The sequence below is a fragment of the Oryctolagus cuniculus genome, chromosome 1, assembly GCF_964237555.1.
Source record: "Oryctolagus cuniculus chromosome 1, mOryCun1.1, whole genome shotgun sequence".
NCBI lineage: Eukaryota > Metazoa > Chordata > Mammalia > Lagomorpha > Leporidae > Oryctolagus > Oryctolagus cuniculus.
Genome location: NC_091432.1, coordinates 12,585,426 through 12,598,604, shown reverse-complemented (window position 1 = coordinate 12,598,604; position 13,179 = coordinate 12,585,426). Strand labels below are relative to the sequence as shown.

At 41.4% G+C, this 13,179-nt stretch overlaps 1 long non-coding RNA gene and 1 pseudogene across 1 annotated transcript in view; one reads left to right on the top strand and one right to left on the bottom strand.

Moving 5' to 3' along the window:
• LOC127492998 (uncharacterized) overlaps positions 1-13,179 on the top strand; it is a 61,877-nt gene that overhangs the window by 27,885 nt on the left and 20,813 nt on the right. The gene's annotated exons all lie outside the window — the stretch shown is intronic.
• Positions 3,169-3,741, bottom strand: LOC100350884 (rRNA-processing protein FCF1 homolog pseudogene; annotated as a pseudogene).

The following is a 13,179-nucleotide window of genomic DNA, read 5'->3' as shown; positions in this document are numbered from 1 at the left end:
GCTTCCTTACATGCACCGTATCCAGTCCATAGAAGGCATTTAGGAAATACATATTCAACATAGAATATCATAATAGAAGCCAGGGGATATTAAGATAAATTCAGTGAAGGTTCTAGGTAAAGGCTTCCTTCCTTCCTTCCTTCCTTCTTTCCTTCCTTCCTTCCTTCCTTCCTTCCTTTTTTCTTTCTTAAAGATGTATTTATTTATTTCAAAGAGTCACAGAGAAGGAGAGGCAGAGGAAGAGGCAAAAAGAGAATCTTCCATCTGCTGATTCACTCCAAATGGCCACAATGGTTGGCCAGGCTGAAGCCAGGAGCCAGGAGCCCTATCTGGGTCCCCCTTGTCATTGGTGCAGGGGCCCAAGGGTTTGGGCCATCCTCTTCTGCCTTCCCAGGCACAACAGCAGGGAGCTGGATCAGAAGCAAAGCAGCTGGGGTTTAAATCGGAGCCTCTAAACGACACCAGCACTGCAGGCTGCAGTTTCACCTGCTATACCACAGAGCCGGCACAGTGGGCCCCAGTCTAGGTTTCTTAAAAGTGACACTACTAATATTTTGAACCAGACAACTCCTTGTTGTGGCAGATTTTAGGATGTGTGTGTGTGTGTGTGTGTGTGAATGGGGGCGGGGCAGGTGTCTTAGGCATTATATGCTGTTTAGCAATGTCGTTGTCCACTACCCTTCTAATAGTTACAACAATAAAAAAACTCTAGGTGGTCCCACAAGTTCCCTGTGAATAAAATTGCCCCAAACTCAGTTTGAAACCACTTTTCTAGTCTTTAAGTAGTTTTTTTGTAGGAATAATCTCATACATATCAAAATTTTTTTAAAAGATTTTTTTATTTATTCGAAAATCAGAATTACACAGAGAAAGAAGGAGAGGCAGAGAGAGAGGCCTTCTACCTGTTGGTTCACTCCCCAACTGGCCACAACAGCCAAGGCTGGGCCAGGCTGAAGCCAGGAGCCAGGAGCTTCCTCTGGGTCTCCTGCATGGGTTCAGGCACCTAAGGACTTGGGCTATCTCCTACTGATTTCCCAGGCCATAGCAGAGAGCTGGAATGGAAGTAGAGCAGCCAGGACGTGAACCGGTGCTCATAGGGGATGCCAGCACTGCAGGTGGTGGCTTTACCCACTACGTCACAGCGCCTGTCTCATACATATCAAAATTAATCAATCTAATTTAACCCCCAGCAACTATACAGTCAATGATATTACCTCTTTTGTACTGACTTTTATCCCACTCATGTCCTCACTTTGCCTATATTTAGATGACTTTCCAGGATTTGTCATTATATTGATACTTCACATATACTCTGAATTCCTTGGTCTCTATTTTCTTTCAAATACTTTTTTGGACTAACTCTGGTTAAATAAAACTCGTCTATTCTCTCTGAACCTACATAATTAATTGAGGCTGCTATAGTCTTAATGTTTGTGTTCCCCTCTTACCCTCAAATTCACATGTTGATATCCTAATCCCAACTGTGATGGTATTTGTTGGGGGTGTTTATTGCAAGCGAATGGAGAGTCAGGACATGAGAACTCTTCCTCTGAAGAATGCTGCTGGGATGCATAGAGCCAACCCAGAGCACCTCTTTTATTGACAGGGATTGCATCAGCCATGTACAGCACATGTGTGTGCTCTAACATTACTTGTAACGTTGCATGATCACCTTCAGAACATGATTTCAAGACACTGATGGGCACCTTGTGACTTGGTTTACTGGATAAGTAAGTCTGGGAAAGTAGCTGCATGTCCTCATGGGAGCCAACATTCCCATGAGAACTCAGTGCTCTTCTTGATTAATAGGTCATTTATTATCTCTAATCAGTTCCTGTGGCCACAGCCTCTGTTCAGGAAGAGTGTGTCCTAAACTGAGAATGCTGTTGCAGAAACTTTGTTCCCTACGGTATTAGGAAGTGAGGCCTTTGGGAGCTGATTGGGTCATGGAAGTGGAGCCCTCATGAATGGATTTAGTGCCCTTACGAAAATGGCTCTAGTGAAACCCTTTGCTCCTTCTACCATGTGAAGTCACAGTGAGAAAGCCTCACCTATAAGGAAGCAGATCCTCACCAGATCCAAATCTGCTCTCACCTTGGTCTTGGACTTCCCTGCCTCCAGAACTGTGAGCAATAAGTGTTTATTATTTAAAAGCTATCTAATTTATGGTATTTTTTAGAAAACTTTTATTTACTAAATATAAATTAAGTACAACTTTTGGATTATAGTAGTTTTTTCCCCCATAACCACCCTCCAACCCCCAAATCATCCCATCTCCTACTCCCTCTCTCATCCCATTCTTCAATAAGATTCATTTTAAATTATCTTTATATACAGAAGATCAACTTAGTATATACTAAGGAAAGATTTCAACAGACTGCACCCACACAGACACACAAAGTAATTTATGGTATTTTGTTACAGAAGCCCAAACAGACTAAGATATAAGCTAAACAAAAATAAACAATTGTGTTAATTTGGCTTACTCTCCTCAATTAATATTTACTAAGCTCTATTGGACCTGAATTGGTGACTGATAATTAAAATATTCCCAACACAATTAACTTTCCTATTATCTTTTTAAAAAATATTGATTTATTTATTTGAAAAACATATTTACAGAGATGCAGAGGCAAAGAGAGAGGGGGAGAGAGAAAGAGAGAGAGAGAGAGAAAGAGAGAGAGAGAGAGATCTTCCATCCACTGGCTTACTCCTCAAATGGCCACATCGGTCAGTTCCAAAGCCAGCAGCCTGGAACTTCTGGGTCTCCCACATGGGTGTAGGGGCCCAAGGTCTTGGGCCATCTTCCATTGCTTTCCCAGGCACATCAACAGGTAGCTGGATTGGAAGTGGAGCAGCTGGACTCAAGTTGGTATACCCATATGGGACACCAACACTGCAGGGAGTAGCTTTAACCACTTTGCCACAGCACTAGCCCCTATTATCTTTTTTTTTTTTAAATGTAAACAACGATTGGAGTGGCTGTTTCTTATTTAAGACAATATATAATTTTCAAATAAACATCAAAAGTGAGTGTACTTAATCATACAGAATTCAAAATAGAGTAAATGTGTGAAGAGAGTAATAACCCGTATTATAGCATGTTTAATGAATTGGCAACAGATAAAGTTTATTGGAAGAAGGCAGGGAGACTTTGTCTTGGAAGAATTACAACGAAGGAGCTCCATAAACACCTGGCATCTGCTCAATGTTGCATCTATGGTTAGAAATGTACATGATAGGAATCCTAGGGATCTTGGGATTCTTCTTTAAGGTGGTTATCAACTGTGACCATGATTTAAGACTTGTACTGAGTCACTCTGTACTAAGCTATCATCTGCATAGGTTCTTTGTATGTTTATGGTAATCATTCAAATCTTGGATTCCTGGCATTCCTAGTGCCACTCAATATTTCTGCCCCAGTTTCTCAATTTCTGCCATTTCACAATTACAAGGGATGCACCTGGAATACATCATTGATTGTTCTAAGTCCAGTTTGGCTTTAATGAAAAAGTTGAGAAAGTTGGTGCCAACCAGGATGTTGTAAGTAGACCCAGCTGTGTGTTGTATTGGAAGAATAAGCAGGAAGAGTGTTGGGGACTTCTGTGCCCTTCAGTGCACTGGGATCTTTCTTTTCCTCTTTGTGGGTTTTAGTCCAGCCTTTCCGTTAAGCATCTGATCTCTTAGACAAAGCATTCTCTTCATGGTCACATACTTCTTTGCTTTCTTTTTCTAACCCATGCTTTCACAGCACTCTTGTTTCCTCCAGTCCTATTAACCTATATAGTGGTATTGTACCATGTACTCTCTTCTCAGATAATGCCTGCTATCTCATCGTCTCTCTTATTTGATGCCCTTGTTGTCTATTTTTCTGAGAGGACTGAAACAAATGAGAAAAGATATTTTTATAAGATCTCACTGCTGCTATATGGAAATCTATGTCCATATGCTCTATTCTGCCTTCTGTTATGCAAAGGGAAGGTCCTCTCCTGACCTTTGCCTTGTTCTCATTGTGTATTAGTTTCATAGGGCTGCCATAACAAAGCACCACAGACAGAGTGCCTGAAATAACAGATTTTGTTTTCCTCACAATGTCTGGAAGCTAGAAGCAACATACAAAGGTATTGACAAGGTTGGTTTCTTCTGAGGTCTTGGCTTGCAGATGGCTATCTTCTTTCTTGTCTTCTGATGGATTTTCCTTTATGTATGTTTGTGTAACAATTTTCTCTTTTTATACAGACAATAATCTTTTGGTATTAGGGCCCAAATTAATAATCTCATTACTTCTTTTATTTATTTATTTGAGAGAGAGAGAGAGTTATAGACAAAAAGGTCTTCCATCTGCTAGTTTATCCCCAGATGGCCACAGCTGCCAGAGCTGAGCCAATCTGAAGCCAGGAGGAGCCAGGAGCTTCCTCTGGGTCTCCCATAAGGGTGCAGGGGACCAAGCACTTGGCCATCTTCTACTGCTTTCTCAGGCCATAAGCAGGAAGCTGAGTTGGAAGAGGAGTAGGCAGGACATAAATGGACACCCATATGGGGTGCTGGCACCACAAGTGGGGGCTTAGCCTATTACACTGCAGCGCCAGCCCCTTAATTACTTCTTTAAAGACTATATCTCAAAAATAAAAAAAGATTGTCTCCCAATATAGTCATATGTTGGGGTACTGGAGGCTTCAACATCTGAATTTACAGTGTGGGGATTATTCAGCTCATAATAGTGCCTCTGGAATATTTTCCTCCCTCTTTTCTTTTTTAAGTTCAATGAGGTTGTTTTTTTTGTTTTGGTTTGTTTTGTTTTTATCAGTAGGTTGGTTCATCAGTTTGGGGAAATTCTCCACATTATCTCTTGGATTATTTCTTCTACTTCACACTCTCTCCTTATTTCTGGGACTTCCATTGTTTGTATTTAAACACTGGGAGATCATCTGTCTCCTATACTCTGTTCTGTCTCATTCATCCTTTCTTCTCCCTATGCTTCAGAGGTCAAATGAACTCAAACTCAGTGATTGCATTTTTAAACTGTAGAATGTGAATTTAATTGTTTGATGTCATGTGATTCTTTGTTTAAATTCTGTAAACACAGACACACACACGTATATAAGTTTGGAAAATATTTAGGAAACAGGGATATTGACTTAGATATTATTTCTCATGCTATCTATTCTCTCTAAATTTTCTCTTCTATGTTCATGCTTTCAAATATATGAATATTTCCAAAATTTTACTTCTACTTTAGGTACCACTCTGAGTGCTAACCTATGGCCAAATTTCTTTTCTGCACCTCTACCTGGATATCTCATAGCAGTTTCAAAATTGGCATATCCAAAACCAAATCTTTAGTTTCTATTGAAGACTTCTTTTGTTGTCAGTGCTTATGTCTTTGTCATTGTAATAACTATGTGACCTTAGGTAAGCTACTTAACTTCTCCAAATTTCAGTTTCCTGGAATCTATATTTTTATCAGTTAAAATAATTGTTCTTATCTACTAGGCTTTCATAGGGATTCAGTGAGTTGATATACAGAGGGTGCTTAAAATAGTAGTTGGTGCAAATAAAGAATACATGACTTTTTTTGAGATTTAAAAGCAAGATTTATTAGAGTCAAAGACCTCCAGCCAGAGTGGCGTGGAAGGGGGCTTCCAAGAGAGGAAAAAATCCAAAGTGGTCCAATAGAGTTTTTAAGAACAATTTTGATTGACATTCAGTTATAAGGTGGGGACAAAACCCATCTAAAGATCTGATTTACAATCCTTTATCCTATCTGGCTTGCTCATGATAAAACAAAAATCCATCCAGAAGTGGGATAGGTAACTTGTTTTCACAATGGACTGTGAGCCCAGGAGGATGGGATCACCACTCTCTTGCTAGTGTCATGGTAAATTTGGAGATTCCTAAGGAAGGAGGACTGACACTTTTGATCTTACAAAAGAGAAATTTTTATGGAGGAACATTTTCCACCCTCAATTTCCAGACTGTCTATTAACCCATTTGATTCCTCACATTTCCCCTTCAACAAGAATGGACCCTAACTTCTGTTAGGGGAACTGGGCGATGATGCCTCTGGCTGCTTCACGCTGAAAAAGGGCATCATTGAGAATGGGAGTCACGACAGGGTTCCAGCTGGAGGTGACCTCTCGTTTCTTGAGGGGATGGCAGTGCCAGTTTGCAGAAACCTAGAATTTCACTGTTTCAGGTCTGGAGAAAACAAATCTAATAAGCAGTTTAAACTCACAGATTCTAAAATGAAGGACAGGAAGGACCTAAGAAAGGTGCTGTCTAAACCACCACCAAGTTTTCCCATTGAGAGGTCAATAGAACTGACAGAAGGGGCCTGACAATAATCAGGTGGGCTTTAAGGCCTTGCCAGTTTTGAGGCCCATACCTATCTATCTCTTCACTGGGGTACATTATAAGGGAGGTGTGAACCTCGTTAGGGAAGGCATACTGTTGACTTCCATTACCCAGATGATGTGGGAGGAGAGCTGGCTTGAAAAGAAGGTAGGTGGAATCTCTAAAAGGAAAATATTTTTGGTTAAGTTACAATTCTGCCTGCGATGTTGCTGATCCTGTTTGGCCATCCCCTCAACAGCACTGGTTAGTGAAGGGTTTTTCAGCTTAGAGCGAACAAGGCCTATGGCTCGGACCTGGAGTCCTCTGACTCCAGGACAGTTTTGTTTCCAGTGACCCAACTCTTGGCTGGCAGAGCTGCCAGAGCTCTTCATAAGCTTACTTCTGAGCAGTATATAATTGATAGCTATTATTATTATTTTTTTTGACAGGCAGAGTGGACAGTGAGAGAGAGAGACAGAGAGAAAGGTCTTCCTTATTGCCGTTGGTTCACCCTCCAGTGGCCGCCGAGGCCGGCGCGCTGCGGCCGGCGCACCACGCTGATCCGATGGCAGGAGCCAGGAGCCAGGTGTTTTTCCTGGTCTCCCATGGGGTGCAGGGCCCAACCACTTGGGCCATCCTCCACTGCACTCCCGGCCCACAGCATAGAGCTGGCCTGGAAGAGGGGCAACCGGGACAGAATCCGGCGCCCCGACCGGGACTAGAACCTGGTGTGCCGGCGCCGCTAGGCAGAGGATTAGCCTAGTGAGCCGCGGCGCCGGCCGATAGCTATTATTATTATTTCACTAATAACCACCAACTCAGTTATATCTGCCTAAAGTCTGGTTGTTATGTAAGCAATAACCAATTTCACATATTCTACTTTGTGGAAACATTCTGTTTCTCTGTGCTTTAACTGCCACTACTCTCTTTATGAAACATTATAATTTCCTGCACTATTGAAATAACTTCCAAAGTTTTGTCTTAGCATTCAATTATACTTCTCCTAGCCATTGTCTACCTAATTCATCAAATAGCATCCTCCAAATTTGGTTAGTAAGCACATCACTTTTGAAAAAAAATTCTTAAGGAGCACAGTTTGAAACACATTGTTCATGACTTTTTTTTAAAAGAAGATTTATTTATTTATTTGAAAGGCAGAGTTTTATATATATATATGTGTGTATATATATATGTGTGTGTGTGTATATATGTGTGTATATATAGATGTATATATGTATATATACATGTATATATGTATATGTTTATACACATATGTGTATATATATGTGTGTGTATATATATGTATATATGAGAGATAGAGAGATATGAGATATCTTCCACTCACTGGTTCACTCTCTAGATGGCTGCAACGCCAGAGCCTACTACAATGGCTGGAGCCTACTACATCACAGCACTGGCCTGTGTTTGCCACTTTTTTAATGATCTATACTTTCCTTTGTAGTACATAGGGGAATTGCAATTATTTGCAGAATCATTTCTTAACTGTTTGCTTAATATTTATTTCACCGCAAGACTGAGTTCCTCAAAGACAAATGTATGAAAAAGTCCTTGTTCACTATTGTGTCCCTCTCTGCACCATGCAAAATGCCTACTACCTAAGGAGTTGCCAAATATTTGCTGAAAGGAACCTCAGATCCTTAAGCCAAATGATAAATGAATAATACATATTGGTAGATAATTTTATTAGCTAAATAATCGCTGTTTATGTAGGAATAAATGATGGAGGTGGCTTCCATCAGGATTGAGAGGGATCGCTTCTCCACCTTTTGGCTAAGATCAAGTGTAGGATTGAGAGGGAATTGGTGATTTAGGCACCTGGAGTTGGAGTTAAGGTGGTCCAAGTGTTATGTAAAATACAGTCCTCTATGCAACATTTCTTTATTTAATCGAGCAGATCCACTTTGAGATCATCTATATTTCTTTTGTTTTACCTCTCTCCCTGCTGATAAGTAAGAGTTATGTAATTCTGGTTATTTGCTTGACTTACTGAAGGTGAAAATTGAGGCGTTACCCAAGCACCTAGATGTCTGGAGAAGTCATTCAAGGCTTACTGGCAGAGCAAGACTAGACTCTAAGACCTCCCAAGAGGTTCAGGAGATATCTTCCAAGACAAGTTACTCTGACTTCCAAGACAAGTTACTCCCACCCTCCTCCCTTCTCTCCCTCCCATCCTTCACCTTCTCCCTGCTACCTTCCTACCCTCCTTCCTTCTCCTTTTCTTTAGTTTTTGAGATAACATATTAAATTTACATTACAGTATAAAGGCTTACAAGATCCCTGGGAAATTATGCTTCCAAGGACATGTTGTATATGGAATAGTTTGTTTGAGTTTAAAAAATTCTCAATTTTCCACAACACACAAAAAGCAACATTGATATTCTTATCAGTATTTTGCTTCTACACCTTATCAAATCAGATTTGTTGAATGATTTTTGTCATACAATGAATATCTCCCTTGTAGCTTTATTTCCTTATTAGTTTTTAAATTTATTATGAAGACTTTCCATTTAAAGGGGAGGATCTAGAATTTCACTAGCTAGTATTGAAACAAAAGGCAAGCCTGTAGCACTCCATTATCTAACAGCCATGGAATAGAGAAGTGTAGTTCATCTAAACATTGTTAAGGGTACAACACAGTGATTTCTAGGATATTTACAAAGTTGCACAACCATTGCCACTAATTCCAGGGTCTTTTAATTACCAAAGAAAGCCACTCTGAACCCACTAGCAATCTCTCCACAATGTCCTTTCCTCCTAGTCCTTGGCAAACACTAATCTCTCTTTCTATAAATCTGCATTTTCTGGATGTTTCATATAAATTGTTTCATACAATATGGGGCCTTTTGTAATGGCTTTATTTCTTTTTTTTAAGATTTATTTATTTATTTATTTGAAAGTCAGAGTTACACAGAGAGAGGAGAGGCAGAGTGAAAGAGAGAGAGGTATCTTCTGTCCGATGGTTCACTCCCCACTTGGCTGCAACGGCCAAGTTTTTATGGCCAGATAGCATTTCATCCTATAAATATACTACATTTTGGTTATTTGCAGTTTTTGCATATGTATAGTGCTGCTACAAACATTTGTGTACATGTTTTTGTGTAAACATGTACTTTTAATTGTATTTGGATACATACTGAGAAGTAAAATTTCTGGATCACATGTTAACTCAATATTACATTTTTGAAGAATTGCCAGAGATTCTTAAAGTGATTTTGAAATTTTTCACGCAATGTTTGAGGGTTCCAGTTTCAGGCTATTTGTCTTTTCTTTTTTTTAAGATTTATTTTATTTATTTAAAATACAGAGTTACAGGGAGAGGTAGAGACAGAGAGAGAGATAGGTCTTCCATCTGCTTGTTCATTCCCCAAATGGGCGCAATGGTGGAGCTGAGCTGATCCGATGCCAGGAGCCAGGAGCTTCCTCTGGGTCTTTCATGTGGGTACAGGGGTCCAAGGACGTGGGCCATCTTCTGTTGATTTCCCAGACACATTAGCAGGGAGCTAGATCAGAAGTGGAGCAGCTAGGACTCAAACCAGCACCCAAAGGGGACGCTGGTGCTGCAGGTCAGGGCTTTACCCCACTGTGCCACAGTGCTGGCCCTGAATATAAACTCCTTATCAGATATAAAGTTAGCAATTATTTTTTCTGATTATGGAGGCATAAGTACAAGTAGATCATACTTATTTATTTCTTTTAAAATGTTTGTTTATTTGAGAGACAGGGAAGTTCCTTCTATTTCTTCATTCCCCACATGCCTGCAACACTCTGGGCAGGGTCAGAGCTGAAGCCTGGGTCCAGGAACTGTCTCTCCTAGAGGTGGCAGGGACCCAATTTCTTTTCTTTTTTTTTTTTTTAAGATTTATTTTATTTATTTGAAAGACAGAGTTACAGAGAGAGGTAAAGACAGAGAGAGAGGTTTTCCATCCACTGGTTCACTCATCAGATGGCCGCAATGGCCAGAACTGCACCAATTCAAAGCCAGGAGCCAGGTGCCTTTTCCAGGTCTTGCACATGGGTGCAGGAGCCAAAGGACTTAGGCCGTCTTCATCTTCTACTGCTATCCCAGGCCACAGCAGAAAGCTGGATTGGAAGAGGAGCAGCCGGGACTAGAACCGGGGCCCATAGGGGATGCTGGTGCTTCAGGCAAGGGCTTTAACCCGGCGCAACACAGCGCCAGCCCTGGGACCCAATTTCTTGAACCATCACCTGTGCTTTTCAGGTTGTGCATTATCAGGAAGGTAGAATTGGAAGCATACCAGATCCTGGCACTGCAGGTGGTGGTTGTATCCACTATACCACCATGCCAGCCCCTGAATTTACTTTCATACAAAACTATTTCTTATTGTTTATATCTTCTGTTAAAGGTTCATCAACTCTGGAACAGGAACAAGGGCTGATAAAGGCCGACAGCGGTGGCCCAGTCAGTGTCCCAAAGCCAAGAAACTTCATTTTTGAAAAGCATTAAAGTTCTGAAGAGAAAAAAAAAAAAGATCCCCCCCCCACCCAGTTGTCCAATCTGCAGGAATTTATCTAAATTGTGCGGTTTACTCACATGCTTTCTCGTTTTGGTAGGTGTGACCTTTTCATGTGTGGTGACCTGTAAATGCTATCCTCCAGAACTTTAAAGGTCCCCAAGAAGACTTGGGTCCATGGAAACCGAAAACAGCTCTTTGATTGTATGGGACACGTGGACTTTGTGGTTCCAGAGTTGTCATAAAGATGTTTTCCAGAGGTTCAGTGGTTGTGGTGCACGTTTTCTTTAGGTGTGTTGCAACGTGAAGTCGCTTGTACATGAACACAGCCACTGGCCTCACATCAGTAAGGCTTCCCGAACCTTCAACTCCTGCTCTTTCTTTTTTTTTTTTTTTAATTTTTAAAATTTATCTGACAGATAGAGTTAGACAGTGAGAGAGAGAGAGAGAGAGAGAGACAGAGAGAAAGGTCTTGCTTCCATTGGTTCACCCCCAAATGGCCGCCACGGCCAGAGCTACACTGATCCGAAGCCAGGAGCCAGGTGCTTCCTCCTGGTCTCCCATGCGGGTGCAGGGGCCCAAGCACTTGGGCCATCCTCCACTGCACTCCGGGCCACAGAAGAGAGCTGGACTGGAAGAGGAGCAACCGGGACTAGAACTCGGCACCTGTATGGGATGCTGGTGCCGCAGGCAGAGGATTAACCAAGTGAGCCACGGTGCCGACCCCCTGCTCTTTCTTGTCCAGTCTTTGCCATGAGCTTTGGCAGAAGGTTTCTGTGTGGGGAAGAGGGCTGCTTCTCCTGTTTCCTTGATTCTTATCAGTTCTGAGCTATTGTCAGATAGGCAAGAAGTCTTGGGTTGTTGGTGGTTTGATGAATAATTAAATCTGGTGGTTACAACAAGACTAGTTCCTGCTCTTATCAAAGGCCAATGGATCTCAACCCGACCAGCTAACTCATTTTAAAAATGTCTTAGGAAATAGTGCATTTTCAGGTTTATGACTGTTTCATGCCTCATTTTTTTTTTTTTTTTTTAACACATTCCTGAATTCCTTTGAGCTACCTTTCAACGAATTTCCTTGTCTGGTTTCCCATTAGAATTCTCTGATGAGACTTCTGCTTTAAAACACCCCCCCCCCTTTTTAAAAAAATATTTTATTTATTTATTTGAGAGGTAGAGTTACAGACAGTGAGAGGGAGAGACAGAAAGAAAGATCTTCCATCCATTGGTTCACTCCCCAAACTGTTGCAATGGCCAGAGCTACGCTGATCTGGAGCCAGGAGCCAGGAGCTTCTTCCCGGTCTCCAATGTGGGTGCAGGGACCCAAGGACTTGGGCCATCTTCTACAGCTTTTCCAGGGCACAGAAGAGAGCTGAATTGGAAGAGGATCAGCCAGGACTAGAACGGGTGCCCATATGGAATGCTGGCGCCGCAGGCGGAGGATCAACCTACTGAGCCACGGCACTGGCCCAAAACACCCCCCTTTTGACACTAAAGCTGTGGCTGCTCCTCCAAGGTTCTGTGATCTGGAGAGCTCTGGAGGTGCCTGAAGAAACTGTGGCTTATGAGAGGACTCAGGTTTCATCCAAATGTTCTCACATCTTCCTTTGACCCTGTAGACTTATCTTCTTGCAGGCTGCCCTAAGCTAACTGGAGGATTCATTGATTTATTCCTATATTCTTCATTCTCTCACTTACTCATAAATATTTTGAGTACTATGACCTGTTGGATACCATGCTGAATGTCTGGAATTCAGAAGTGCACAGTACCTGTCTTGTTAAAGTTCAGTTTAGTGGGGGAGATTCTCTCTCTCTTTCACACACACACACACACACACAATCTGATGAGGACTGAAGTACTTGGAGCTGTAGACACTTCAACAAGGAGGCTTGATCCATTCTAGAGGGAATGTTCTCCTTGGAGAGTGATACCAAGTATTATGAATAGAAACTGAACTGGTTGAAGTTCAGGGGGTAGACGGGAGGTGAGTTCCAGGCAGAGGGAACAATATGTGCCAAAGCCATGAGCAGTGATGTATGTGAGGTGGTGCAAGATATGTGCAGCACAAGTTGCGATTAAAAACTGTCCATTAGAGCTTTCTTCAATTTTTATAAAATTATTCAAAGACTAAGTGGTTCTGTGCCAGATGAATCAGCAGCTTCTTTAATCTTAAAAAGGTTAACATGTCTTTAATCCTGGTATAAAAATAATGACATACTGAAATCAGATGGCATCTTAGATTTAATGAAAAACAGGAGCAGATGCTCGAATATTTGTTGAAAAAGTGAATAAAAGTTCACCTTGGACTTTTTTTTTTTTCCTCCTGTAAAGGGCACACATGGCTCCTTCTAA